The sequence below is a fragment of the Sapajus apella genome, unplaced genomic scaffold (genome assembly GCF_009761245.1).
Source record: "Sapajus apella isolate SASKATOON/1434 unplaced genomic scaffold, GSC_monkey_1.0 scaffold57, whole genome shotgun sequence".
Lineage (NCBI taxonomy): Eukaryota > Metazoa > Chordata > Mammalia > Primates > Cebidae > Sapajus > Sapajus apella.
The window spans coordinates 12,033,959-12,058,203 of NW_022436997.1; the positions used below are offsets into that span (position 1 = coordinate 12,033,959).

The 24,245-nt window shown below is 36.7% G+C and overlaps 1 protein-coding gene across 32 annotated transcripts in view; it reads right to left on the bottom strand.

Moving 5' to 3' along the window:
- Positions 1–24,245, bottom strand: part of DTNA (dystrobrevin alpha) — a 380,851-nt gene that overhangs the window by 272,776 nt on the left and 83,830 nt on the right. For 6 of the 32 annotated variants that reach the window (XM_032245341.1, XM_032245343.1, XM_032245350.1 and 3 more), the window contains exon 1: positions 9,781–10,003. The exons of 5 other annotated variants lie outside the window; for them this stretch is intronic. The gene's annotated coding sequence lies outside the window, so the exon portion shown is untranslated. Of the gene's footprint in view, positions 1–5,572; positions 5,632–9,780; positions 10,005–10,149; positions 10,248–24,245 lie in introns of those variants that run through there. 21 more of the 32 variants (XM_032245344.1, XM_032245347.1, XM_032245348.1 and 18 more) reach the window with 9 other exon arrangements.

Sequence of the window (24,245 nt, forward strand, 5' to 3'; positions counted from 1 at the left end):
TCGTTATAGCCTCTGAATCTTATGGCCCTATGAATAAATATAGGCAAAAATTAATTAGAAGAAAAAAGTGTGTGCTTGGAATTTATGCTACCCCCAGTTTTGATTGAATGATCTCTCTTTCTATGGTACAGAAAGAAGTTATATTTCCTAAACAATTTTTTAAAGTATTGATTTATTTCTTATTTTGAAATGAGCAGGGAGAAACTGAAATTGCTAATGAATGAAAAGCAGGATTCTCTTCTCAGAGTGGACAAGCGATGAAAGGACACACACCAGGTCACACCTAAGCCGCCTTAATATTTATGGGTGAATCTTATATCTAGGGTTTTCTTTGAATAGAGTTGCTGCTGGTATAAAAGTTCATAGAACAATTGCTTCATTTTAAATGTTCATAACAGTTCACAAATATAACATGTTTTATTTAAAGGGAAATGTAGATATTTTGTTTTTGTTAGCCTATTAATTTTCTTCTTGTACAGAAAAATTCCCATACATGGTATAACTTTTTTTTTGAAACCCGATACTTTTTTTCTTTTTAAGCTTTAAAACTTCTGAACTTAAAGGAGGTAAACAAAAAACTACCAAGAAAAAGAAGTTGAAGATGTCTCACTCTGTTGCCCAGGTTGGAGAGCAGTGGCACAAATACTGCTGCCTCAAACTCCTGGGCTCAGGTGTTCCTTCTGCCTCAGTCTTCTGAGTGGGACTACAGGCACACACCACCATGCTCAGCTAATTTTCTTTCTTTCTGTTTTAAAATTTAAATTATTATTATTTTTTTTTTGAGATGGAGTCTTTCACAGTCACCCAGGCTGGAGTGCAATGGAACAATTTTGGCCCACTGCAACCTCTGCCTCCTGGGTTCAAGCAATTCTCCTGCCTCAGCCTCCTGAGTAGCTGGGATTACAGATGCCTGCTACCACGCCCAGCTAATTTTTGGTATTTTTATTAGAGATGGGGTTTCGCTATGTTGGCCAGTCTGGTCTTGAACTCCTGACCTTGTGATCCACCTGCCTCGGCTTCCCAAAGTGCTGGGATTATAGTTGTGAGCCACTGCACCCGGCTGTTTCTTTCTTTTTGTAGAGACAGGATCTCACTACATTGCCCAGGCTGGTCTTGAACTCCTGGCCTCACGATCCTCCCATGTGCTGGGATTACAGACATGAACACCACACCACTCAGCCTTAAGGTTGTTAAAACCAGAATTACCAAAGTATATTTTGTGGTGTTGAAATGTGATATATCTCTATCTCTATCCTATGTATCTATGTGTAATTATAAAGCTCCATGGTCAAATTACATTGGAAAACACTGGATTAAAGAAAGTCAAACACATCCATTTAGTGCAGAACTTATATGCATTCTTAATGAAATGTTCACCTAAATCTCCAAGAAAGGGTTATGGTATATAGCATGTTCCAAATTCATTTGATCTAAGATCTTATGCCAGCCTTCCACCAACACACACATAGTATTTCCTAAAATTATTAGCTTCCAAGGACACAAATTGGATTTGCTGATTGAAATTACAATCCAAAGTACCTTAAAATATTGGCTTAAAATTTTTCAACTCCTAAGTGTCTCAATCTTTGAGTTCTGAGTTGTATCTATTATAGTTAGTGCTTAAAACTAAATGCTAAACAAAGGGCAGAGTCCCAATAATATAACTGCTTTTCAAGTCTACATATTTCTAATATATAATATATACCACCATTCCTCGGTGCCATATTCCCTGAGCCTCGTTCTTTTACTTTGTCTACTGGTAAAAGTAAGGGCCGGGGACTAGAATTGCAGACAATTTCCTTTTTCTCCATTTCTCTACTACATATCAGCAGTTCCTAGAGATAAGAAAATGTAAACATTTCACATTTGCTCTCTCCATTCTGTAGGAATTGCCCCAACGGAATCTCCTTTCAGTTCTCAAAACTGTTTATGGGCAGGAATCCCTGAGTGGTAAATGTAAAGATAGGTAAAATCCTAGACTTCCATAGTGGTGAAGAAGCTGAAAGAAAAGTCACAGACACTCTGGAAATGGCAAAAGATTTAGACAGCTGAAAAATCTCAATGGAGTTGAGAGCCAAAAGATGTAAACAGGTAGTAAGCATTAGTATCAGATCGCAGGTAGCCTATATTTACCAAGTATGGACCTATTCACAGGTATATATGACTTTAAGTCTAAGTCTGTTACTAAGAAGGTTTCAGGCTGCCTATTATCCAGTGGTGTAGAAATTCATGAGAGCTCTACATAAATATTGGAGTCCTTTCTCTTTCTAAGCACATGGTAAGGTAGGAGGAGGGACTTGACTCCAGATGCTGGGCTCAGACACTGGAAGGAGTTGAGGCCTAGCTCAAAGAAGGCCAGTATGGAAACAGCTTTCCATAAGACATGCTTGCCAGTATACCATGTCAGTTTCCCATGGGTGTTCCCCATGGCAACACCCAAAAGTTACCACCCCTTTTCATGGCAATGACCAATGACCCAGAAGTTACCACCTTTCTCCTAAAAATTTCTGCATAAACCACCCCTTAATTTGCATATAATTAAAGATATAAATATGACTTCAAAACTGTCTCTCAGCTGCTACTCTGGACACACTATGGGTAGCTCTGCTTTGCAAGGAGCAGTGCCTCTGCTGTTGCTGTACACTACCACTTCATTAAAAGTTGCTGTCTAACACTACTAGCTTGCCCTTGAATTCTTTCCCGCTCGGATTAAAGTCAAAAACCCTCCTGGGCTAAGCCCTAGTAGTGGGGCTCACCTGTTCTAGATCAATGGTAGGATCATATTATAATTCCCATCCAACTGAAGTTAGGTGTGGCCACATGGCATGCTTTGGCTCAGGGAATATGAGCATAAGGAAAATGGGTCATTTCCAGGTGAAAATAGCTGTGTGAAGAAGAATCTTCAGCCAATCTATGGTGGCTAAATTGAGTAAGTGAGAACGAAATATGTCACTGAAATTGGGAGTTATTACATGAGGAAACCACACATAGTATATCTGGAACACTTCATATGTCTACATCTTAGTTTTATCATGTGTAAAATAAAATATATGTCTCTTACCTAAAAAATAACTTCAAACATTGGATGCATCTTGGAAGAACTGCTACATTTGTCTGAGGTGATAAATATCTTCTAGTTAGTAAACATGATTCTACAAATGTGTAGAAATGAACAGTCTAAGACCTGGAAGTTCATATGCATTGGAAGATAAATTTCATTAAAAATTAATCTGTAACTTTTAAAAAAATAAATAAGGCATCTGTATTTCTGAACTGTGATTAATTCAGTGAATTCATTGTTTTGGCATCTGTAAATCTGTGAACTATTTAAAGAAATGAGTACAAAAAATAGAGACTTTAAAAGAAAAATTATAACTCTATTGCTCTTTTTAAAATATTTAGAGGTTTACAAAACTTTCATGATTCAGAGTGTGAGTCATCCTTACATCATTTTTATTTTGTAAAAATGCCAAGTCCAGCTCTATTTATGCAAATAAATGTATTTCTATTTTAAATGTATTTTCTATATTAAGATTTAATTCATATGTGATAAAAAATACACGTTCAACTTAACTTTTTTTTCAGAATTTATTCAGGTCTCTTTACATTCTCCTGTAATAAAAGCATCTCCTAAACAAGAGATTTTTTAAGAATCTCAAGACTATCCTCTAACTTAGCTTTCTGAGAAGATAATACTAGTTGTTGAGAAAGGTAAAATGACTTTTTCAACATGTGTGGAGATTAGGACAAATACATTTAAAATATCAAAGAAAGATACATAAAGAAATCTGTTGGCTGGACATGGTGGCTCACACCTGTAATCCCAGCATTTTGAGAGGCCGAGGTGAGCAGATCACTTGAGGTCAGGAGTTCAAGACCAGCCTGGCCAACATGGTGAAAGCCCATCTTTACTAAAAATACAAAAAATTAGCCAGGTGTGGTGGCACGTGCCTATAATCCCAGCTACTTGGGAGGCTGAGGCAGGAGAGTCACTTGAACCCGGGAGGCAGAGTCTGCAGTGAGCGAGATCACAACACTGCACTCCATCCTGGGTGACAGAGCAAGACTTTGTCTCAAAAAAGAAACAACAACAGCAACAAAACAAAACAAAAAACAGGTAAAGTCATGACTTTCTACATTGCTTCTGTAATAAGAAAAAGTAAAATAAAGGGATATAGAATTTTTCAGGTTTGACAGTTTTTTCCCTTCTCAAAAAAAAAAAAAAAAAAAGGAAAAAATTGCTAATTAAATTCATTGTTTTAATATGATCTCCTCCAGTACCAGTGCCCTGTGAAGGGGGTGAATAAGTAATTTCACTGCCTACACAGTTGGAATACAAGGTAGGAACTTAAATTATTGAATTAATGAGAAAAATAAGTTTAGCTATTTGGAAGTTAAGATTTAAAAATCAGCCACTGTTCAAGAGCTAGTCTAGAGTTCTTTTACAGATGGGGCAAAAAAAAAAAAGGTCAACATCATATTTTCATATTTTGATTTCATTAAATTCAAAGATGTTTTCTGAAGATACATTTTGGCCCCACCCATACTGGTGCTTTTCACTTTGTGAAGGTAAGAGTGTGCTATATGAGAAATAATATAAGCCAACTTTCTTATTTATTTAAATCTCAGAAGGTGGCATGCCAAAGACTCACAATAAATGTGTAAAAAATTTATAAATGGTCCAAGGAATATAAAATTAATTAAACATCCTTGGAATTAGTAAGCTTTATTTCCTCTTCCTCTGGTTCCCATCAACTTTACTCAACATTTAATAAACAAATACAGTTTTTCTTCGCTTAGCATAGGTTTTAAAAAGATGATATTCAAATTGCACTTCGAGGCCTTAAAAATTTTAAGAAAAGTTTTCCACAAGCTTTAAGATTTAGAGTTACAATATCATATTACATAAACACTCAACTGCTTTCTTTGTAGCACCACACTGTGATTTGAAAGCAATCCAGTGTTTTCTAATGGTTGAAATTGAGGTTGTGTGCAATGAGATAATTTTCATTTAGTTGTGCCTCATTGGCATTTCCCCATTGTGCTATTTAACATTCTGGACTAGATTTGTTGAAATATATCAGTTTTCCCACTCCTATGACTCTTTTGATTATGAATCTCTCTGATAATATACAGCTGATTCACCATACTTAAACTTCTATTTTTCTCTCTCGTCATCATAATCAAGTTATACATCGCCTTTGGTAAAAAGAGAAAAGAGAGAATTCCCTTTCCCCAAGACAGTGACAACAACCAAGCAACCAAGCAACCAACCAACCAAACATGTTTTTGCTGACTCTACTTGACATATACGATCATTAATGATCACGATTCTAGACAAAGAGACTAAGGTCAAAAGAAAAAATCATGTTTAGAATGAAGAAGAATATATTAACAAAGGAAATTCCTCAGAAACAAACTTCCTCAGAATTGTCATCTGTTCATTTCTTAAACATTTATTGAGTGGTTCCTATGTGTCAGTTACTGAGTAAGACACAAACCAGGGCATTAGGGACTCCCAGAATAGCGGGTGAGCTATACACTTAAAGGAAGTACAGTGAAGGTGACTTACGAGGTCCACCTTAAGGGAAGAGTAGGGTTCTCCCACAAAGGAAAGAAGCAATAGGCATTCTGAGAGAAAAAAAAAGAGGTGGACTAGCATGGAGGTAAGATAGTATACGGCATATTCTAGAGGCAGCTATTGTGTATGATTACAGTGTTTGTGATAACCAGTGAGGTAGTGGAGTCAATGTTTGAGAAACAGGTCGAGGCTTTGTGACGGACCTTTTAAGACATACTAAAGACACTAAGCTTTATTTTGAAGGGAGTCATGAACCACTAAAGTTTTTTAAGTAGGGGAGCAATTAATTGAAGTCTACAGTTTTTAGAGGATGGGTATGTTAGTTTCAGCAAGACGTGTGTGTAGTGGCAGGGGAAGTATGTGGATGGAGCTTAGACACAGGAGAACAACTGGAAGACCATATAATAGCCAAGTTAAATGATGAAAACCTGAACTAGAACAACTGCAGAGAGAATGGAAAGGAAGGGGTTTAAGGTGATTTTTAAAGTGTCTTAATATTGGATATAGGCCAAGAGAAACAGAAAGAGTCAAAATCAACCTCTGAGAGTGAAAGATGCTTGTGGACTGGATTAGAGGTTAAAGAAATTGCCAAGGGAAAGGGCCAGCTAGGGACAAATAATACTATGCAACCATAAAAAAGAATGAAGTCATGTCCTTTGCAGGGACATGGATGAAGCTGGAAACCATATTCTCAGCAAACTCAGGAACAGAAAACCAAACACTGCATGTTCTCACTCATAAGGGGAAGTTGAACAATAAGAACATATGGGCATAGGGAGGGGAACATCACATACTAGGGCCTGTTGGGGGGTGGGGAGCTAGAGGAGGAATAGCATTAGGAGAAATACCTAAGGTAGATGACAGGTTGATGGGTGCAGCAAACCACCGTGGAACATGTATACCTATGTAACAAATCTGCATGTTCTGCACATGTATCCCAGAACTTAAGTATAATAATAAAAAACTGTTAAGTATTGTTGACAGCTGAAATAAAGTCAGAAAACACAAATCTTTCAATCAGGATGCATATGCAATTTTCTCCAAAAAGTCTAAATATATCAGGTCACAACTAAAAAATAAAATCAGAAAAACTATCTGAAATCATTAATGACTTTGGCAAACTTTGTTATCTTCTCTAGAATGAAGCGTATAAAAAAAAACAGCTATAATAGCAGTAGGATGAATTTCCATTTCTGGTAATGCTAATAAGAGAATTTGAACTGATATACCCAATGTAGTAAAAAAGAAATTTGAGATATAAAAACAGTAAAGACGCTGGGCATGGTGGCTCATGCCTGCAATCCCAGCACTTCCGGAAGCTGAGGCAGGTGGATCACTTGAGGCCAGGAGTTCAAGTTGAGCCTGGCCAACATGTCGAAAACCCAACTCTACTAAAAATATAAAAATTAGCCAAGCCTGGTGGCACGTGCCTGTAATCCCAGCTACTTGGGAAGCCAAGGCACAAGAATTGCTTGAACCCAAGAGGCAGAGGTTACAGTGAACAGAGATGGATCACGTCACTGCACTCTAGCCTGAGCGAAAGAGAACAAACAGCAAAGAGCCTTTAATAAGATGGTGAAGATTTGGTACATGAAAATTTAGGAGAAGACCAAAAATCAGAGAGATAAGCTCACTTTTAAAAGCTTTTGCCCTTGGGCATATGACTATCAGGAAAAAAGATCTGAGAAACCAGCTCTATACTTCAAGTTGCTTTCTGTGCTTCATAGAGAAGTCAAAAGTCCTTGGCCCTCAGGTGGGGCTTTATGTTGGTGTCAGGAAAGGTCATACTCTCCTTCAGGGGAGCAGTGAACCTACCATTCCTCACACAGATTTGCAGCCTTCTTGTCACAGAGGTGATTCAGGGAACATTAGGAGTTGCACTTTGTCTAAGATGATTCTGGTCTGATACCGCCCCCAGGTGCCTGGCATGAGCAAACCAAAGTCTTCTCTGGAGGAAAACATTATCACTTAGGTCTCAACTTACTCTTATAATCTTTAATTATAATGTAATTTAAAAAATATATTTCCAGCATAGAGTCAAAGATATCCAAGCAACCAAAAAATTAAGACACCATGATGAGAACTAGCAGGAACAGTAATAATAGAAACAAATCCAGTAACACTTGAGATATTATAGTTATCAGAAATAAAAAACTACACTTAGGATGTTTAAAGGAATATAAGCTAAGATTGACAATTTTGTCCAAGAATTAGACATTATAAAAGTGATGTAATAGTAGCAGAGAAATATTTGTCTCTTTTGTCAACACTATCACTATTTGGCCACATAGTTTAAAATTCTTACATTTCAGAAGTTTACATTTTGTAGTCTTTTTTTTGTGTTTTTTTTTTTTTTGACAAAACTGAAGAAACTCAAATCCCTCACTGATAAGCCTAATATATATTCATTTATTTTATAATTCAATAAGAAACATATTACTTAGATAAAAGATATGCCTACATGTGTTTCTGTGTATATCTGTGTGTGTGGTGAGCACCCAGGTACATGCATTCACAAACTTCTTGGAAGCACCTGTGATTTCTGCCAGGTTCATTCTTATTGTCAACTATTTAGTACACATCTGAGTAATACAATGTCACAAGACATCCAAGGTGACCATGGAAAATTTACAGTTAACACCTGGTCATGGGGAAATGAAAATTAGCTGCAATTGTTTACAACCTAAAGGGGTTAATTATAAGTATTACTAAAGGTTAACTATCATTTAACAAATTGCCGAAACGGTGAGAAGGTCAGATGTTCATGCTGAAAAGTAAATATTACTGGTGGACTTAGTACACTGACTATAAAACTCTCAAGTCAGATTCTTTCTTGAGTATAGGTCTTGCTTGACAAGAAAAGGGGGGCACTGAGTAGTTACATTCATCAGGGGTCTGGAGGTAGAAAGAGGACTGAGAGGTAGGAAGAACTGGACAGAGAAAGGAGGGAAAGTGCATCAGAACTGAGCTCTGCCAGTTTCACATTTGTTTGGCCTTGTGAGATTACTCAGTAGTGGTAAAATCAAATGACTTTATCAATATAATGCCCATTTTTCATTTTAGAAGAGTAACACAATATATTACTTACTCTCACTGAAGTTGAATGAAAAATCCATAATAAGCTCTTCATTGTTTGTACCTAGTTTAGCCAACTTAGTTCATTAGAATCTGGTCTATTTGGTAAGATAAAAACCAGCCAGTTACATTTTACAACTGTTCATCTGTGCACTCTTTAATAAGAGCGTCAGCAGATTTATCTTCCCCATATAAAGTAGAATTTCCAATTCACACCATGTACTCTGTGACTATTATGGACAGTATTTACTCAGAAGGAATGCTGTGCAAGTTTGGAAACGCTGTCTCTAAGAGCAGAGGGAAGGTCATTTGACAAAACCAGAAACAAAACCTATACATGGGCAAAACATGAAGAGAACTAAAGTTTGTCATTCTTTTCAAGAGCAAGTTTGAAATCCTAAAACAGTGTGACGATAGCAAATCAGGCAACCCTTCCTCTCCCTCCTCTTCTCTCAAGCTCTGTATAATCAGAATGCCTCCATTCACTTAGCATATATCAGCTTTTTTTGAAGGAGGGGAACCTGCTTGGAATTACTGAGGTAACGCTAAAAAATAACTTCTACTAATTCTTCTCTTCCTGAAAATTGCCTATTTATTCTCAGTTACTTTTTAGAAAGTAGAATAACTTTTAAAGGCTCCTTATGCACTTTTAGGCCACTTTTAGAGCACTTTTCCTCTCCTTTTCCTTCTTTTTTTTTTGTTTCTCAAATTGGAAAGTGACTTAGTACCATGCAGGGGAAACTGAACTCCGTCTCATAATAATATATCTTCATCCAATGGCATAATAGATACAGTAACATTCAATCTGTGTTGTGACATAAAACTATTGAGATTGTAACTCAGGAAACTCATAGTGCTTAAGGGAAGAATACAGAAAAAAACAAATAAGGATAAAGTCAAAACTGAAGTTACAGACTTGCAATGCAAATTTCAAAACCAAGCTAAAATCCTCTCTTTCTGCTGCACAAAATGTAAAATACCAATATCTTATCTTAAGAAAGGTAAGCAAGCTACAACACTGAAAAATCTTTAATATCACCTTTTCATTCAGAAAGATAAAAGAAAAATTCAACATTAACCATCCCAGAAAAGTGATGCACCTTAAAACCAATCTTTTCACTTACCCTAGAGTATGCACATTATGATCTCTTAAATCCTCTTAATTCCAGTACATCCAGAACATATATGACTTCTTAGCACATCGATTTAAAGAACAAACTTGAACCAAATTGTTAATTACAACAGAGATCATAACAAAACTCCCTGAAATTCTAGGGAGAGCTATGAGTATGAAATCCAGCCTCTAGACTCTGGTGTATACTGTGTCTATCTTTAACTTGAAAATGATTTGGTTTCACATTCCATTGAAGTCCCACTGGCAGATGCCTTTGGTAAGCTCGCCAATGGCAGGCTTTCATGCACCCTCCCTCCCCCTCCCTCTGACTGAGCTTCCGCCTTACATCTAATGCTGATTTACTCAGCTGTCTTTTTACCTGTCTCTGCGTGGGTAAAAGGAGATGCTTTCATTGATGGATATTACGGAAACACTTGGAAGCTGAACATTAGCCCGAGGACTCACTGTGCTTCCCCTGCTATCCCCTCCCCCTACTCACTGCCAGAAACCAACTGACTTCCAAACTTGGCTGCATGAAAAAGAATGTTCTCTGATTGGCATTCCTGGAAGCAGAAAGCAAGGCAGCTCCAGTTTTATACTGTTACTCAGCATGAATAACTCCCCAGTTACACAAAATACAAACAAGTAAATTTTGTTTTTGTTTTTCTCTACTTTGAGGAGAACTGAAAAATTATTCTGAGGCATTAAAAATATTTTTATTGTAGGACAGCATTTAAGTTTTAATATCCACATATAATCTTAATCAGAATGGCTAAGGCTCAGTAGGAATGGGAAATGGCTTTTTTTGGTTAAAAGTTGAATGAGTCTTAGTAAATGAGTTGGGATCCATTAGAGGAAGAAATCATTATGCTGCCTGCTTGCCAGTATTTTGGAGGGCAACTGTTCAATCTGTGCATTTTCTGTTGGAGAAAAACTTGCTTGTAAGAATTATAGAAAAATTAATTTCAACCAAACATCAGGAGAGGGTGTAAAAAACACTTCTACCTTCCTATTGAACCTTCTTTTTCAGGACTGTCTTGTGAAACTTGAGTGTGGACTGGAAAAGAAAAGGAATGTAAGTGTGTGTGTGTGTGTGTGTGCGCGCGCGCACGTGTGTGAGTGTGTTATACACATGTATACTTGAAAGAAGAGAAATTGAGTGAATGGAAACAAGGAAAAAGATACATTTCATCAATTAAAGTCTGACATAAATTAATAATATAGGGTCCCTTTAAATCATCATTAATTAACTTGTATTTCATATTTATTATTATTTAGCGGTCACTGGGGCCGAAAGATCTCCTGCCTCTGAAAATAACTAACCTCTTTATGTTCAAAACATGCAATTCTATAGGCCACACAACTTCTTCAAAATCCTGATGAAGGCTTTATAATTTTGCTAATTGGACACATCTCAACCCTAAGCATTTTGGGGTTTCCAAATTTCAGCGAGCTGTGGCTGCCAACTCCGGGCAACTGTCAGCTGGCTGGGCTCAGGGCAGTGGTGTGGCTGCAGCTGCTCCTTGGAACTTACATGGACATCTCAAAAATATTCAATGGCAAAAGGTTGACACCAGAAAGCAAGTTTTCTGGTTTTGTTTGTTAATGGTTTTAGATCTTCTAATTTATGTTATATTTTACCCTATCTATGGCAACACCATTTTAAGAAACCATGAGGGAAAACTTGATTAATTGGCAGCATATTACTCACCTATTTCAGTGATATTTTGGCACCCCATATACATTGGTGGCCTATCAGCTTTTAGCCTTTTAGCTGAACTTTGTTGTTAGATGTCTGCGCATGTACCCCAGAACTTAAAGTATATATATATATATAAAGATTAAAAGATAGAGAGGAGTAAGAAACTTCCCTTATTTTTGTCCCCAAAGTCGACAGTTTCTTAGGGAAACTGCAGGCTATATGTAATGCTGATAGACAGGGGTGTTCTAATGACTTCACAAATGAATGGAGGGAAATAACCCAACAGTCCAGAAAGCACACATTTCTGTCCCTGTGTTTCTTTATCCCTCTGTCAAAAACACTCCTCCCAAGGCTAATGGATGGTGTCAAAACACCAATGAACTAAGAAGGATGGACAGAGGTGTGGCCATCAGTGGTTCACATTCAGTTGCTTTGTTCACCTCGGTTGTATCTCAGAGTGAGCTCTAGCACATAACTGATAATCAAGAAATGGTTGCTGAAACTGAAGAATTGCTCATGTACAAGTGTATATCTTAACCTATGGAAAATGGTTATTTATTGGCACATATCTTAAATACATTTTGTATTTGCCTTGCGAAAAATATGCTTCTCTTCAAGCAATTAACCAAAATATTATGTAGAATGTACATTATGTACCAAGTACCTTTACTGAAGCTAAAGAAAATCATTATCATTGTGTGTGTATGTATGCATGTGTACGATTCTAAATATTAACATGGCAAATATTTGTTAAGAGCACTTCTGCTGATCTTGCTGGCTTATACGAAAAATAGAGAAAAAAGGAAATGTTAGGTTTGCTAATATTTTCCAGTAACTAGTAAACCATAACAATTTTCCTTATTGAACTATTACTGGTTACTCATTACAGTGCAACATTCATCAGTCAGATATCTCCTAAGGTTCCCAACTTTATCTCTGCTGCTATTTCCATTGGTGCCTGTCTTAGAAATCTCAGAACACTCTACAACAGGAATAGGAGTATTAGTCCACATGCAAGTGTGAGTGAGCACAATAAATTTTTTTTCTTCTTTTTTCCCCTAACCTTCACAAGGCAATATATAAGATTTACAATCGCTAGAACTCAGTCTTTATCATGAGTTAAATATATTGTTTATCTCTTTCATAAGCACTAACGTGAAAGTTAGGATATGATCAGAAAAATAGCTTCTAGGGCTTGCTTCCAAAGAAAACTGGGCATGTAACAGGCAAATCAGATACCCTTGATTTATCATGAACAAGCAGTTAATCTCTCCTCCATTCTCCAGAAATAGACCCTATTAGCACAGTTCTGTGGATGGCAAATGCTGGTAGCAGGCTCCTTGCAAGGGTGACAAAGGTGTTTAAACACAGGTCTTAGCCAATCTGTGAGACATGCATGTGTATGAAGAACCTGGTCACTTAAAAGCAAATGACCTCTGTTCGTTTTTTCTTCCCTAATAAATATCCTTAAGAGACTAGGACAGGCAGTATTCTCAGGGTGCTAGTTTTATAGCTGATTTTTTTGGTCATATCATTTATTTTTAAAAGCAGATAATTTTTATGCAAAATTAATTAGGGTGGAATTGTAATTTTTGTTAAAAGAAAAAACATTAATACATCCAAGTCATTTAAAATTAATTAAAATAGACACTGTCCAAAAAAATTAGAAAAACTACACGTAAACTGCATTAGAAAATAGGGGCTTTACAAACAAATATGGAAGATTCAAAGCAGCAGCATGCTATTTATAATCTTATTAAATGCCAATTAACTTAAAAATATAACAGCAATCTGTCTTCCAGATATATACCCAAAGGAAATATACCACCTCCTAAAGGTATCTGCACTTCCATGCACATCACAGTGTTATTCACAATAACCAAGATGTGGAAACAACCCGTGTTCGTTGACAGTGGAATGAATAAAGAAATTGTGATATACACACAAACTATTAACCAGCTCCAAAAAAAAGAGATCCTGCCATTTGCCACAACATGGATAAACTTAGAGGACATTATGCCAAGTGAAGTAATCCAGGCACAGAAAGACAAATCCTATGTGATGTCACTTATATGTGGAGTCTTTAAAAGAATCAAATATATAGACATAGAAAAAAAGCAATAGTTACCAGGAGCAGGCAGAAATAGGAAAATGTAGATCACAAGGTTCAAAAAGAGAGTTATATAGTATGAAAAAGTCTAGAGATTTAGCATACAGCTTGCTAATACTATAGTTGATAATATTGTATTGTATACTGATAATTTGCCAAGAGAGTAGATTATTAGGTACTCTTAACACACACAAACACACACACACGTGTGTGCGCACATACATACATACACGAAAGTAACTCTAGAAAACAATGGCATATTAATTTAACTGTAGCAATCATCTCACTATATATATCAAAATAAGTATATCAAAACATCATGTTGTATACCTTAGAGACATACATTTTAAAAACAAAACCACAGCAGCATGCTATATATAATCCTACTAAATGCCAATAAGCTTTAAAATTGGTTGAAATGGACACCCATTATATATGCCTGTCACATGAAAATAACTTTAATCATGCAAGGGGCTGTATGTACAAATATAGTAATTACAAAATGTAATTAGTATTACATAATTAGCATGGTATTATAAATATAATTAGTATAGTATTAATGTAAAATATAATTCATATTTTTGATAGCAAATAATGGAGAACAATGATAGTTTTGATACAAATAGAATGGCATAGGCTAATGCTTACTTAGGTTAAAAATCAGCATGTATTTGTACATGCACCATGATTTCAACAATATTAGAACACCATAAAAGCTAAAAAATCTTATCAAAATGATTTGGGTATCCTTTATGAAAAATCTTAATTTACTTTTTGTAAATTTTCTGTAATGACATTATTTTACCTTCATAATTTACACACACACACACACACACACACACACACACACACACTATAATATTCAAGTAGGAATAATTGCAGCATTTTCTCATTCCTCACTCTCTTCTATCTTTGAAGAGGCATCTCTAGTTCTCTGGGTCTCTGTTGCAGGGTCTTATAGAGGAGAGGACCAAAGGGGATGAAGATGCTTTTTAGTGTCTAAAGAGACATAGAAGAAGATTAATGGGACTTATATTGGTTTTAAGAAAGGGCATGGAGGGAAATATCCAGAAAAACAACACTCTTAAGATGGTGAGAACAAGAAAAGAGCAGGCAGGAAAAAGAATCTGGCACACTATGGGTAGCAGGTCAGGGGCAGACTGTAAGCCAGATTGGGGAGCAGCCACTTCAATGAGGCAGACTTAGAAGAGATCATGATCTCAAAAAGGGGTTTAGGATATTTGGCCCTAGGATATCTGTCTGGGTGTTTTGTGATTTCTTCTCATAAAACCCAAGAGATGTTTTAACTTTTCCAGATATGGTAGTACCAAGTTTGTGTGTCTTTGGGACACTTCATGATATAGACATGAACCTTAAATCTATATTTGGTTACATAAACATTTTTGAAAAGTTGGTGCTAATTGTTGGGTTGTGGTGGTTGTTACAACTGGTTTTCTTTGACATGGGTAAGAAATCAGTTTTACTCCTGTCTATACAAACTTTCTGGATCATTTTCTTCCACTTGCACTTTCTTTCCTGTGTCTCTCTCAGTTCCCATGATGAATATCTATTACAGTCTCATGGGCTGACTGCTGAATGTAAAGTGGCCAGCCATTCTGTTTTGTCTGGTCTGAGGGATTTCCTGAGACAGAATTTTCAGCACTGAAACTAGAAAAGTTCCGTACAAACCAGAGTTAGTCATCCTGTATATGTGATCTGGAAGTTTTAAAGTTATATGTATACTTTTGAAAAAGATCAGCCTTTTTATTAATTAGAAAGTATTTGGCCCAAGTAGACCAAGACTCTGAAAATAAAGATTTCATTTGGTCCCTTGTTAGCTGCACAACCTGGGAGAAGTCCTCCACCAACTGCCACTATTTCTTCATCCCCGCAATGAGAATAATAATACTTCAAAGAGTTGTTGTCAACTTCAAATGAGATATACATATAAATTCAGAATACATAAAATGTATAAATCCATACTTTGTAGCACATATATTTTACATAAACTTTATATTAGATTACATATAGTTATTTTTCAAAGCAGATTTTAATTATTTTAGATTGAGAAATAATGGAAGCACAAAGAACAGGCACAGCATTTCACGCTATGTAGGGTGCAGAAGAGAAGAGAGAGAGAAACTGACTAATGAAACATATTTTTTCAGGAGTGTCAGGTTTAACATTTGATTTTCTCCTAAATTAACTCACCATGTTAAGGAATTTTTAAGTGGCTATATAGTCCCACTAACTACCAATATATCATGCTTGCAAAGCATATGGGTTATCAACAGTATTAAAAAATAAAGATTTTTAGCCTGTACAATGTAGTGAGACCCTGTCTCTACAAAAAAAAAGAAAAAGAAAAAAGTTAGCCAGGCATGGTGGCATTTATCTGTAGTCCTAGCTACTTGAGATCCTGGGATGGGAGGATCACTTGAGCCTAGGAAGCTGAAGCTGCAGTGAGCTGTTATCACGACACTGCATTCCAGCCCTGGGTGACAGAGAACACTTGTCTCCAAAAAAATAAATAACTAAATAAATAAAGAAAAACTTAAGATTTTATTGTATTTTTTTCTATACCCCGGGGTGGGGTATTTTTCCCTTGTGGAATCAAGTCAACTCTAATTGGAACACAATCATAAAAATATCCATCATTTAGTGAAACCAGAATGTCCGCCTTTATCCCAGGGACAGAGGACCACCTCTTTTGGCTTACTTATTTAACTCTGCCAACATATGCTTTATCTGATGCTGCATAAGAAGTGAGGGCAAAAGTTGGTTTTGGAGTAAAGTGAAAATATATTTAATGTCATCACTTAAAACGTGCACATTTTCATAATCAAATGTCTAATCCGTATTTGAAATCCAAGTGAAAACTGGTTCTAATTCAAGTTGTTTAAGATCTATCCAGGGTTAGAAATAGGACAATTCTGTTTTGTGTGATAAAAGAAAATGACAGGTGTTAGCCAAACTGGCTGGAGTTTGGTTGTTATATTCAGCATATTCATTTGTGTTCTCGAGGCTGGGAGGTCCAAGATGGGTGGCTGCATCTGGTAAGGAACTCATGCTGCTTCACAACAGGGTGGGAAAGGGTGGGAAGATGAAAGGGGAGCCTGGCCTATGTAAAAAAAAAAAAAAAAAAAGGCCCAGACAGAAGAGACAGCTTTACTTTACAACAATCTCTAAGAAACTAAGAATTCGCTCCCATAAGAAAGGTGTTACTGCCTCTTAATGACCTAACAATCTACCCTTGGAGGCATCACATCCCAACACCACACATTGGGAACCAAGCCTCAATATGGTTTTGGTGGGGATAAATCATATTCGAACCACAGCAATTTGGGAACAGTTTTTCTCCAAATAAGCATACTACTATCAGTGTTTTTCAAACTTCTTGTTGTTTCCTATGTAACCTTTTCTTCAAAGGAAGTAGTTCACTGAAACTTAACAAGAAGAAGGTATAGCTCCTTTACCAGAAATTGAGGTGTGAAACCTGTGGCCCCATTTATTCAGCCCCCTCCTCCATGATGCAGTCCCTGTGGGGACTCCAGGAGCGCTCCATGAACCTGGGAAGCTCTGCTTAAAAACCACAGACTCGGTGGCTCACGTCTGTAATCCCAGTACTTTGGGAGGCAGAGGCAGGTGGATCACGAGGTCAAGAGATCGAGACCATCCTGGTCAACATGGTGAAACCCCGTCTCTACTAAAAAAATACAAAAAATCAGCTGGGCATGGTGGCGCAGGCCTGTAATCCCAGCTACTCAGGAGGCTGAGGCAGGAGAATTGCCTGAACCCAGGAGGCAGAGGTTGCGGTGAGCCGAGATTGCGCCATTGCACTCCAGCCTGGGTAACAAGAGTGAAACTCTGTCCAAAAAAAAAAAAAAAAAAAAAAAAACACCACAGACTTCAAGTATTCATGGCATTTATGTTCTTTATAAACTATTAGCTTTTTCATATTAACAAAAATTCAGGCACATATTCTTAAAAGCCACGTACAGCTGTAGAGCTTAAAAGAATGTCCCATCCACCTGTTTATACCTTTGAATCCTGGAAGCAACCATTTTCATCTAACTGTTAATTATGATGATTATTCCATATTTCCATAGGATACTCATATATATACTTTTTGATTTTCAAATATTGATATTGTCTGTTGGCCTCCTATTATGGGAGAGAAGGATTCAGCTATTACATATAATACTTCCTCCAACCTGTGTTCCCTTCTCCCTCCCTCTCTCTCTCTTTCTTCTTTCCTGCCTTCCTGTCATGTTTTCTCATTCTCATACCACACACATGAGCACACACATGCTTCCCTTGGCTTAATCCTCCCAATTTAATTACAGAACAATCTTAGATAAAGCACTAATTAGTGTTTATATTACTTTAACTATGTATATATTATCCACATGTAAGTCACATGGGAATTTATGATTACATTTCTTTTACACGTTTTTCTTTATCTTCTTTTTCCTAACATTAGTTGTGTCATATTTTTTTCACTTTATTTTTCATCTGCCCATCTTATATTTTCTCAAACTCTCCAATAGAAATGCAACATTTCTCTTGATCTAGTCAAATAAGTTAATTATTTTTTTTAGTACCCCATACTTTTTGTGGCAATCTTGCTACTGAGCTGTCATCCTAGGAATGCTCTTTGCCTCTCTGTAGTTTGGGTCCCATTCCCTGAATTCTTTGTTTTCCTCTTTCTTGATGAACTCCCTCATGGGTGGGTGGGCAAGCATGCTTTGCAGTAGCTTCCTGAGAAAGATGTTTGTGACAAACACATTTTTGAAGAACTTAAATGTTTGAAAGTATTTTTAAATTCTCTCCTTACATTAATTGTTACTGTGACTTTATACAGAATTCATTGTTTAGAAATACGTTTTCCTCAGAAATTTTAAGGAATTTCTCTACTGCCTTACAGCTTGCAGTATTATTGAGAAGTTATTTTGTTCCCCAATTCATTTTGACTTTCTTTGTTCTTTCTTCATTCCTTCCCTTGCTTGTTCATTTCTTCCTTCTCCTCTTCTGTCCCTCCTTCTTCTCTCTGAAAACACTTATGATTTCTTCTTTATCCCTGACGGTCTATTGTCTCATAATAGTACATTCAGTGTGATATGCACTACTTCCCCCAGTTGATTGTGTTTGAAATTCATGGACTTTGACTCTTTCATTCAGTTCCAGGAAATTTTATTATGTACTTTTAGCAATTTGTGACCTCTATTTCTTCTGTTCTTTCATTCTGAAACTAAATCCTTTAGACTCACACTCTAACATTATTATGTTTTCCATTTATCTTCTTTTTGTCATCTACCTCTGGAAGAATCTCTCTTCTTTGTTCTGCTGAATATATTATTTCTGCTAACATTTAATTTTTAAGAATTTATCTCTAATTTCTCCTTCTTCATAGCACCATGTTTATTTTCATGAACACAATTTGTTTTCTACTATCTATAATATACGTTTCAGCTTTTTAAAAAATTATTCTTTAAGTTCTGGGGTACATGTGCAGATTTTGCAGGATTGTTACATAGGTATGGACATGACATGGTGGTTTGCTGCCTCCATCCCCCTGTCACCTACTTTAGGCACTTCTTCTAATGTTATCTCTCCCCAATCTCCCAACCCCCTGCTATCCCTCCCCTACTGCTCCACCCTCCAACACCCCAACAGACCCCAGCATGTGATGTTCCCCTCCCTGTGTCCATGTGTTCTCATTGTTCAACACCCACTGAGAACATGTGGTGTTTTGTTTTCTGTTCTTGTGTCAGTTTGCTGAGAATGATGGTTTCCAGATTCATCCATGTCCCTGCAAAGGACATGAATTCATTCTTTTTTATAGTTGCATAGTACTCCATGGTGTATATGTGCCACATTTTCTTTATCTAGTCTATCCTTGATGGGCATTTGGGTTGGTTCCAAGTCTTTGCTACTGTCAACAGTGCTGCAATGAACATATGTATGCATGTGTCTTTATAACAGAATGATTTATAATCCTTTGGGTATATACCCAGCAATGAAATTGCTAGGTCAAATGGTATTTCTGGTTCTAGATCCTTGAGGAATCGCCACACTGCCTTCCACAATGGTTGCACTAATTTGCACTCCCACCAACAGTGTAAAAGTGTTCCTATTTCTCCACATTCTCTCCAGCATCTGTTGTCTCCAGATTTTTTAATGATTGCCGTTTTACTTATTTATTTATACTCTGGACTCTGGGGTACCTGTGCACATCCTGCATCCTGCAGGATTTTTGCATAGGTACATACATGCCATGGTGGTTTGCTGTTTCCATCCCCCACATTGCCTACATCAGGACATCTCTCCTGGTCATGCCATGCTAACCAGCGCGAGATGGTATCTCAATGTGGTTTTGATTTGCATTTCTCTAATGAGCGGTGATGATGAGCATTTTTTCAAATGTCTGCTGTCCTCATAAATGTCTTCTTTTGAAAAATACCTGTTCATATCCTTCATCCACTTTTTGATGGTGTTGTTTTTTTCTTGTAAATTTGTTTTAGTTCTTTGCAGATTCTGCATATTAGCCCTTTGTCAGATGGGTAGCTTGCAATTTTTTTTCCCATTCTGTTGGTTGCCAGTTCACTCTAATGATTATTTCTTTTGCTGTACAGAAGCTCTGAAGTTTAATTAGATCCTATTTGTCTATTTTGGCTTCTGTTGCCATTGCTTTTGGTGTTTTAGCCAGGAAGTCCTTGCCTATGCCTATGCCTATGTCCTTAATGGTTTTGTGTAGGTTTTCTACTAGGGTTTTTATAGTGTTAGGTCTTATGTATAAATCTTTAATCCATCTGGAGTTAATTTTTGTATAAGGTGTAAGGAATGGGTCCAGTTTCAGCTTTCTGCACATGGCTAGCCAGTTTTCCCAATACCATTTATTAAACAGAGAATCCTTTCCCCATTGCTTGTTTTTGTCAGGTTTGTCAAAGATCAGATGGCTGTAGGTGTGTGGCATTACTTTAAAGGCCTCTGTTCTGTTCCATTGGTCTATTTCTCTGTTTTGGTACCAGTACCTTGCTGTTTTGATTACTGTAGCCTTGTAGTATAGTTTGAAGTCAGGTAGCATGATGCCTCCATCTTTGTTCTTTTTTCTTAGGATTGTCTTGGCTATGTGGGCTTATTTTTCATTTCACATGAAGCTTCAGGTGGTTTTTTCCAGTTCTGTGAAGAAGATTAATGGTAGTTGGATGGGGATAGCACTGAATCTATGAATTACTTTGGGAAGTATGACCATTTTGATGACATTAATTCTTCCTAACCATGAACATGGAATGGTTTTCATTTGTTTGTGTTCTCTTTTATTTCCTTGAGCAGTGGTTTGTAGTTCTCCTTGAAGAGGTCCTTCGCATCCTTTGTTAGTTGTATTCCTAGGTATTTTATTCTCTTTGTAGCAACTGTGTATGGGAGTTTGCTCATGATTTGGTTCTTTGTCTGTTATTGATGTATAGGAATACTTGTGATTTTTGCACAATGACTTTGTATCCTGAAACTTTGCTGAAGTTGCTTATCATCTTAAGGAGATTTTGGGCCGAGATAATGGGGTCTTTTAAATATACAATCATGTCATCTGCAAATAGAGACAATTTGACTTTCTTTTCCTAATTAAATATCCTTTATTTCCTTTTCTTGCCTGATTGCTGTGGCTAGAACTTCTAATATTATTTTGAATAGGAATGGTCTAGTGACAGTTTTCAAAGGGAATGCTTCCAGTTTTTACCCATTCAGTATGATATTGGCTGTGGGTTTGTCGTAAATAGCTTTTATTTTGAGACACGTTCCATCAATACCTAGTTTATTGGGAGTTTTTAGCATAAAGGGCTGTTGAATTTTGTCAAAGGCCTTCTCTGCCTCTATTGAGATAATCATGTGGGTTTTGTCTTTGGTCCTGTTTATGTGATGGATTATGTTTATACACTTGTGTATATTAAACCAGCCTTGCATCCCTGGGATGAAGCCTACTTGATTGTGATGGATAAGCTTTTTGATGTGCTGTTGCATTCAGTTTGTCAGTATTTTATTGAAGATTTTTGCATCAATGTTCATCAGGGATATTGGCCTGAAATTTTCTTTTTTAGTTGTGTCTCTGACCGCTTTTGGTATCAGGATGATGTTGGTCTCATAAAATGAGTTAGGGAGTATTCCCTCTTTTTGTATTGTTTGGAATAGTTTCAGAAGGAATGATACCAGCTCTTCTTTGTACGTCTGGTAGAATTTGGCTGTGAACCTGTCTGGACCTGGACTTTTTTTTTTGGTTGGTAGGCTATTAATTGCTACCTCAACTTCAGACCTTGTTATTAATCTATTCAGGGATTCTGTTTCTTCCTGGTTTACCCTTGGGATGGTGTAAGTGTCCAGGAATTTATGAATTTCTTCTAGATTTACTGGTTTATGTGCATAGAGTTGTTTATAGTAATCTCTGATGCTAGTTTATATTTCTGTGGAATCAGCAGTGATATCCTCTTTATCATTTTTTATTGCATCTATTTGATTCTTCTCTCTTTTCTATTAGTCTTGCTAGTGGTCTATTTTGTTGATCTTTTCAAAAAACCAGATCCTGGATTTATTGATTTTTTTTCAGGTTTTAAAAGCTACATGTAACAGCCTTTTGTTCTCTGCACATTGTTACCTACAGTTTCTTGTTGGTTAGTTTGCTTTGGTCTCTTTCTCATGGAGGCTTTCCTCCATATCTAGTATTCTTTAGCTGTCTGCTCAAGCAATGCATTATGGGCTCCAGGACATTACCATAAAACCATTAGACAAAGCTGAGTTGTTTCACTGAAATGCCCTCAAGAATAGCAAGATCTCTGCCCCCTTGGGTAGTCAGCTCCTCTAGAAATGTGACCTCTCCAATATTCCGCCTGGGAACAGCCTGGTTGCCAGTGTCCTGGGAGCTGAGCCACCTAATAAGGCTTGAATGGACAGAGAGTTTGTTACTACTTGGCATGCATATTTCTACTTAGTCTCCCTTTTCTTTCTTTCTTTTTTTTTTTTAGAAGCATTAAATAATGTATTATTTAATGTTCTTGGGTACATGTGCAGATTGTGCAGGATTGTTACATAGGTATACACATGCCATGGTGGCTTGCTGCATCAATGTACAAAAATCACAAATATTCCTATTCACCAATAACAGATAAACAGAGAGCCAAATCATGAGCCAAGTCCCATTCACAATTGCTACAGACAATAAGATATCTAGGGATACATCTCACAAGGGCTGTCAAGGACCTCTTTAAGGAGAACTACAAACCACTGCTCAAGGCAGTAAGAGAGGACACAAATTGATAGAAAAACATTCCATGCTCATGGTTAGGAAGAATCAATATCATGAAAATGGCCATACTGTCTCCCAGATTTCTATATTTTACCTCACCCTCACCTGCCACTGTCCCCAATAATGCTAAGTTTGTAGCTTCTCTAGTTAAATTACTCCAGAGAATAATACTCTAATATAACTCTTACAGTGCCAGAGAGGGGTTGTTGTCAGGCTGCAAAGGGTTGAGGAGGGAATCTGGGAGTCCTGCTGTTCCTGTTAAGAATTTCAAACAGTCTTGTTTTCAGCCTCAAGTTTGTCCCATGGTGTCAGCAATCCTTTTTGCCTCCAGTCTTTGAGTTCTTCCAGGGTTCTCAATGGAGTTCCCATTTGTTTCATTTTGGCATCTCCTCTGCAGACACCTAGGTTTCTACATCTCTGTTTAGATAAAACACATATCACTCATTCATTCCCTTTCCATTAAAAAAAGTCAATAGTTTTCTGCTGTTGTGTTCTTTCTTGTTTTATTTAGAAAGTGGGTTTCTTTTTCTTTTTCTTTTTTCTTCTTTCTTTTTTTAGTTGTCATTATAAGAATTCCTTTGGGAGGGAGAGGGTAGACTTAAGCATGTGTCCCATCCACCATTTTGATTGTAATTCTCTGCCTTCACTCTGTAGCACTGCTTTAAAAAGGGAACAAATTCTCAAACTTCTCTTAAAAATGATCCCACCAAAGTCAGCAGTTGTGTGTTTGGGGCTAGGGGACAACAGCGGCAACATAATATTTCATTTTTCTCCACAAGTACACCCAATGCTAAAATGAACACTAAATGTATGTCCCTGCAATGTATGTAATTATTTCTATCAGACATAGTAAAGTACAACATTCAATTGGAATAAGGAGATCCTTTTATTCTAAAGTTACATATTGCCCCCTATATTAAAACTTTCATTTATCTGTGGAATTAAATATCTGAACCTATATAATTATAAGTGATTCATTCATATGCATAAACTATCTTAAAAGTGAAAATGCATTTCTTTCGTAATTGAAGTTCTGCCTAATCTATTAATTAAGTCATAACCTAGGAAAGACAAGTAAAATTACTTAGCGGTCATTTTGCATTTGCTTTTTGTTGGAAGACAATGTAAAATTTAATAGTGAACTAACTTCCCTTTCAAGTTGTCATTGTCATTCGCATATAGGCCACATTTGTGTATTTTGTCATTTGAGATGAGATTTGTCTTGAATCATTTTATATACTGGTTTTGCTCCTTGTAATATGTCAGTCTGGAGACATCAGTTTTCTAGAAATATTGTACCCTAATTCTTCAAGAGTATCCCATCAACATTGAAGCTACCTTTTACAGTTAGAAAGAGATATACGTTCA